This window comes from Somniosus microcephalus, unplaced genomic scaffold (assembly GCF_052327205.1).
Source record: "Somniosus microcephalus isolate GS21.2 unplaced genomic scaffold, FLI_Smic_1.0 unresolved_chr4, whole genome shotgun sequence".
Taxonomy (NCBI): domain Eukaryota; kingdom Metazoa; phylum Chordata; class Chondrichthyes; order Squaliformes; family Somniosidae; genus Somniosus; species Somniosus microcephalus.
In genome coordinates this window covers 37,466,007-37,473,157 of record NW_028225182.1, presented here as the reverse complement: position 1 = coordinate 37,473,157, position 7,151 = coordinate 37,466,007, and positions in this window count along the sequence as shown.

The following is a 7,151-nucleotide window of genomic DNA, read 5'->3' as shown; positions in this document are numbered from 1 at the left end:
GACACTAGACCAGTTTTGGAGGCCTATATTTAACTGACAATTTCACCACACACTGCTGCGTTTTGGGTAGTTGAAATTAGGCATTTGCACCTGGAATAAGATTGTGACATTAATAGGATGGCAACTAGAATCATACAGCACAGAAAGAGGCCATTCGGCCCATCATACCTGTGCTGGCTCTTTGAAAGAGCTCTCCACATTTAACATCCCTTAAAGGTTAGTTACAATTGCCTTTTTGAATATAGTGATGTAACCTACCACCCACCATCACACATGGGTGGTTAGTGGAGTCAAACAGTGCTGAGGGGATTGGTAAAGGATCAATGATCTTTTTCATTGCACTCTGGCCTCTGGTGCATTTCCCCCACCCGCCCAAAATCCTTCGCCCACCCCACCTCCCATCACCCCCTGTTGGTGGCCGTGCCTTCAGACGTCTGGCACCTCAGCTCAGACATTCTCTCCCTAAAACCCTCAACCTCTCCTCCTAATACATTGCTTCAAACCTACATCAGTGTCCAGGCATTTACCTGTCTTAATGTCTCCTCCTTTGACTCTGTCAGGTTTTTGTCTGATTTACGTGAGTTTAATGCTTTGCTTAGTTGAACATTGGGCGGTGTAACAAGGCACCACTGCAACAAGATGGTGAGGGCAAAGGGGCAGGAATATAAGATGGCCATTAACAGATCAAATTAAGAATTTAGGAGAACATTCTTTACACAGAATGTGGAACAGGGAGTGGTTGGAGCAGATACATTTGGAGTTGAGATACAGATTGACCATGATCAAATGGAATGGCAGAACAGGCTCGAGGGCCTGAATGGATTCCTCCTGCTCCTATGTAAGGGAAGGCTGGTAGCATAGATGAGGGAGAATGAAATAAAGGGCTCTGTGGAGGCGGGGGGTTAGATACAAGGTAAAGCACGCTCTACACTGTCCCATCAAATACTCCCAGGGCAGGTACAGCATGGGTTAGATACAGAGTAAAGCTCCCTCTACACTGTCCCATCAAATACTCCCAGGGCAGGTACAGCATGGGTTAGATACAGAGTAAAGCTCCCGCTACGCTGTCCACATCAAACACTCCCAGGGCAGGTACAGCACGAGTTAGATACAGGTTACAGCACGAGTTAGATACAGAGTAAAGCTCCCTCTACACTGTCCCATCAAACACTCCCAGGGCAGCTACAGCACGCGTTAGATACAGAGTAAAGCTCCCTTTAAACTGTCCCATCAAACACTCCCAGGGCAGGTACAGCACAGGTTAGGTACAGAGTAAAGCTCTCTTTACAATGTCTCATCCAACACTCACAGGGCAGGTAGAGCACGGGTCAGATACAGAGTAAAGCTCCCTCTACACTGTCCCATCAAACACTCCCAGGGCAGCTACAGCACGCGTTAGATACAGAGTAAAGCTCCCTTTAAACTGTCCCATCAAATACTCCCAGGGCAGGAACAGCACAGGTTAGATACAGAGTAAAGCTCCCGCTACGCTGTCCACATCAAACACTCCCAGGGCAGGTACAGCACGAGTTAGATACAGGTTACAGCACGAGTTAGATACAGAGTAAAGCTCCCTCTGCACTGTCCCATCAAACACTCCCAGGGCAGCTACAGCACGCGTTAGATACAGAGTAAAACTCCCTTTAAACTGTCCCATCAAACACTCCTAGGGCAGGTACAGCACAGGCTAGGTACAGAGTAAAGCTCTTTTTGCAATGTCTCATCCAACACTCCCAGGGCAGGTAGAGCACGGGTCAGATACAGAGTAAAGCTCCCTCTACACTGTCCCATCAAACACTCCCAGGGCAGCTACAGCACGCGTTAGATACAGAGTAAAGCTCCCTTTAAACTGTCCCATCAAACACTCCCAGGGCAGGTACAGCACAGGTTAGGTACAGAGTAAAGCTCTCTTTACAATGTCTCATCCAACACTCCCAGGGCAGGTAGAGCACGGGTCAGATACAGAGTAAAGCTCCCTCTACACTGTCCCATCAAACACTCCCAGGGCATGTAGAGCACGGGTCAGATACAGAGTAAAGCTCCCTCTGCTCTGCGCAAAAAAGTTATCAAATCCCAACCTCAGAGGATCACACCCTATTAACCACCTCCCTCAGAATTCATGTTCCCACAGCTCCGGCCATTTGTGGATCCTCCCCTTCCTTCACTCCACCATTGGCACCTTGGGATGTTTTTCTGCATTAAAGGTGCGATATGATGTAAGATTTGAAATTTTCAGCAATACTCACGCAAGAAAACAGGATAAAATAAGACAGTTTATTGACCAAAGTAAGCTTGCACAGAAAAACCTTTGATAAAAGGGCATACAAAATGGCCGCCAGGCCTCGTGATCAGTTTCTGGACCATTTGATTTCTGTTACTGCAAGCCAGACAGGCTTGTGGATTGAAGACAGTAAGCCCGCGAAAGCCAGTATCGGGAAACCGAAACTCAGGGAAACAGCATACATATTCAATAGATTCTAAGTACAAGACAGTTTCAGGCAAACAGGATGGGGCCCATCAAGATATGGGCGGACAATGAATGAACACTTAAACCCATTTAATGTACAAAGGAGAAACCGTTTAACAGCCATCAAGGGAAATCTCCAGACCGATCAATATGCGAACCGAGTTACGGTGACAAAGTAAAAGACATTAAAAGACATTATCGGCCAGGAAGGCCAGTTAAGTTATCACTGGCTCCCGTTACAAGACAAAGCGCCCCTGCAGAGATTTCTGCCCGCCAAAATATTACAAAGACTGGACTATGATCTGGCGGGAGATAAGGCTGGCCCAAAAAGGGTATAAATATGGATTTTGAAAAGTCCATCAGCGCCTCTTCTACCTCGGTAGCTTCGGAATTCGATCAGGAAGTTTCGGACGGACATTTCGGAAAGGACAACGTGGTCGGTGTTCAGCCAGACAAGGCTCGGCCACGACAAGGGTGGCCCGGGTACCGTTGTCGGGAGATCATCGACGACCCAGGCCGAAGAAGAAGACACCCTCAGGAAAACCGACGATCCAGGCCGGAGAGAAAGGACATTCCGGGCCTAGCACTTCCGTGCCTCAACATCCCATCGAGGTGTTGTTCTGTTCCATGAACCCAAATCCACAACAGACTTGGTGGATTTCAGCCATGACGAGCGCTCACCGAGGCTGTGTCCACTGCCTCATCGCCTGAGAGAGAGAGAGAGAAAAACAAGCTGCGCCAGAAGTTTCCAAATCCACGTGACGACGGAAAGCTGTGCCAGAAAGGCTGCGAACCCCTCCTTTTTGCGATTCTGATAGTGGTGAGCATGATCCCGAGTTCCTCAAGTCGAAACTTAGTTTAGGTATTAGGGGAGGGAGTAAGGTTAAATCGTAATGTGTTTCCCCTTTTACGACGTGCCGTGTGTTCCCCATTTCCATAGAGTCAAGTTCATAAATTTGTGCATGATTGTAGTTACTTTAATCTGTGCCTATGACATGTATTTTGTAATGCTTCAAACTGTTTAAAAATAAAAGCATCCATTTCGTGCTATTCAACCTGGTGTATTGAGTCCTTTCTCTGCACTACAGTTCTCTGCATCTAAGTCCAAGGTCTAGAACCGTAGGGGAGAGTGGGTTGAACCACTCAAGGGTAATTATTGCACAAAGCCTGGCAGGAAACCAGAACGAGCAAGAGAAACCCCCTACAGAAATGGCGACCGCGGCAGGACCTTGGTAGCAGGAAAGTAGTGTGTTAGATCAAGGTCTGAATAACCGAAATGTGATGGATGAAAGAATAGCGGATTATGTTTTTGGAAAGGTAAACCTCACAAAACAATGGATATCTGACCTATTAAGGGATAGGCGCCCGCTAGACGCAGCCATCAAGTGGACAGAAAGCAAAGAGCACAAAAGATCTGTAGAAAAGGCGGTCTGGCTGATGTGCTACAAGAAGCAAGTCCAGCTTTTGGACCAAGTCGTTGTAGCACAGACGGCCCAGATCAAAGGGTTATTAGCAGAAGTAGAGGAAAAGGTTGCGGGAGGTCAAAAACTGATTGAATCGCTTAACGCGCTGAATCAGGAACGCCAATCCACAACTCACCGCCACGAAACCCGGGTAGAGTATTTAAAATGTCAGGTCATTGAAGCCAAGGCCTGTGAAGGTAGAATGAGAGAAAGGTGTTTCCATCTAGCTAAGCAAATAGAGACCCAAGAGGAAAAACTTCTGGGAGCCAGGGCAGCATATAAGATGGCCACGGAGGATAGATCTGAGAGCACTGACCACAGCGCTTGCCGCCGGGAGCAAGAGGACCTGAGAACGGCCCTAGCCAAGGCAAATGGGTTGGTGTGTCTCATAAACCCACCAGCGAGCCAGCTATTGCTAGCCAAGGAATCCAAAAGACCGATTCCACAAGAGATAGTTCAGGAACCAACCCCCGAACCCTCTGCGCCTCCTGCTTATGATGAGTCTTGGACTCCGGGAAAGGAAACGGAGACGGTAAATGAAGAGATTCTTGAGGAAGAGCCACCCCAGGTAGCAGAGTCAGGACCGGCACCGATGTGTCCCACGCGACACCGGAGGCTCGGTCCAGGTGCCAATGTTGGCGAGGACGGACCCCTTGTGAACCAGATCATAATGCCCCACAGCGCACAACAGCTGAGGGCAATGATAAGTCACATCCCAAAACTCACCGAGCCAGGAGATCCCTCCGTCCATTTTAGGGACGTGGAGCAGACCGCAGCCGTTAATGACTGCGACGGGGTTGAACAGTCTAAGATGCTGCTGTTCTCCCTGGACAGCTCGCTCCTCCAGTGTCTCCCTGACGAGAGCAAGAGAGGGCACAGGGAATATGGGTTGTTACGGGACGAGATCCTGGAGATTATAGGAGAGGGTGACGGAACTCCGTTCCTCCGTTTAGAAAAGACAGTGCAGCTAGAAGGAGAACCCCCATGGGTTTTCGCCGGAAGGTTGTGGCCCGTGTATCGGCGCAGCTGCCCGGGAGGACCGGACCGGAACGCGCTAAATGATGAACAAAGGGCTCATTGGCTCCGGTGCCTGGTAGCAGGTTGCTTGCCAATAGTGAGGGAGCAGGCCAAAGCATGGTTTGACCCCACTAACGCCCGCTCCACGGAAGACGTAGTGCTCGATCAGCTCACGATCAGTTACAGGAACAACAACGCCTGTTTTAAAAGGAAAGGTGCATGAGGTGAGGCCTGCAGCTTCTGCTAAAAAGGAATGGCATCAGGAGGGGAATCGCCCTCCCCAAGCCAAAAGCAGTTGTTACGGGTGTGGGAAGGAGGGTCATTGGCGCAAGGACTGTAGAAATCCATGGAAGGATAATAGGGGGAGATTCCCCGCAGCCCAAGCCCAAGCCCAAGCCCAGACCGTTGCCCCAGCACCAGCCCAAAACCCAACCGTAGCCCCTGCCCCAGCAACAGGAGGTGGTGCGGTTGTGGATCCCGCTACGATTGGGTCAATTTTAGAGACTATGCGGTCTCTGATGACCTCGCAGGGGAAGGTAGCAGTCGCCAACAGCCCTATCGCTCCCGAGACCCCAACTGAAGCACCTAAATGACTGACACCTGCGCAGCCCGTCTACTTGTGTCCGCTCCGCTATGACGCCTGGAGAAGACCTGTGGTGGAAATGGAGGTGGAAAGGGAAAAGGGTAGTTACCTGTTGGATACGGGAGCTTCGTGCATCGTGATCCACACAGCTAGACCTTTTGCCTCACCTCTGTCCACCCAGGCTCCATTCTCAGTAGCGGGTTTCACAGGCAGAGAACAGGCTGGCGCGTACTCCATCCCGCTCTCCATTCATTTGGGAGCACTCCACACCACATGGACGTGTATCCTATTGAAGTGGAGTGAGGGGGGTGGAAAAGGCATCCTCGGGGCTGATTTCTTGGTGGAACACGGGATCCTCGTGGACCTGAGAAATCACTGTCTCTGGGGAGCCGAGAGCGGTTTAGGTAAGGTAGTTGTAATCCCAGGGAGGGAAGAAAAGGGGACCCTGTGCACCATGAAGCTGTCAGGGGGTTACGATCTCGAGCTCATGGTAGCGAACGTCCCAACGGACTTGCAGGCGTGTGTGTCGGAAAATCTGACCGTGTTTGCCACCCACAAGCACGACTGTGGGAGAGTCACTGGGTTTGAAGTCAGCGTAGACGGGGACCCCATGATCCGACCCCAAAAACAGTATAACTTCCCCAAGGAGGCAGAACCCGACATGGAGACCGCAATATCTTCATTGGTGCAGCAGGGCGTATTGAGACCAATAGCCACTCACGTGAACTCCCCCTTATGGCCGGTAAAGAAGCCGGACAATTCGTGGAGAGCCACGGTGGACTACAGAGTCCTCAATAGTAACATCCCAGCCTGCGCGCCCACGGTAGCAGCAGTTGCAGACCTAATAGGGAGTATTCCAGCATCGGCGACCACGTTCACGGTGCTGGATATCTCGAACGGTTTTTGGTCCATTCCGCTGCGGCGGGAGGATCAGTACAAGTTTGCCTTTACTTTCAAAGGGCAACAGTACACTTGGAACTGCTTGCCACAGGGTTTTCACAACAGCCCCAGCACTTTCCATCAATGCATGGCGGGGAGTTTAAAAGAATTTAGCCAGCCCAACCAGATAGTACAGTATGTGGACGACTTACTCCTGTTCACGGACACAAGGGAGGAGCACGGCCCACTATCAGCCGAATTATTGGAGCTGTTAGAAAGGAAGGGTTTCAAAGTAAACCCAAAGAAAGCACAGATCGGCCAGCAGGAAGTCAAATTCCTGGGTCTGGCCATCCACGCTGGAGAAAGAGCCATAGATAAGGCCAGAAGGGAATCAGTACAAGATCTGCCGATCCCCAACACAGTAACGGGTGTAAGGTCCTTTTTGGGATTGACCGGGTACTGCAGAGATTTCATCGAGGACTATGCTGCCACAGCAGCACCGCTACTCCGACTCTTACACAAGGGAATCGAGTGGTCTTGGGAGAAGGGGTGCCAGGCAGCATTTGAGAAGTTGAAAAGAGATCTGCAGACCGTGCCAGCCCTAGGGGCCATAGATGGGGGAGAGGAGTTTTTCCTGGAGGTAGCCGCTAGTGGGGACAGCCTGAGCGCCGTGCTGCTCCAGGAGCGGCACGGCAAGCTGAGACCGGTAGTTTATTCCTCCAGGGTGCTCACGGATGTAGAG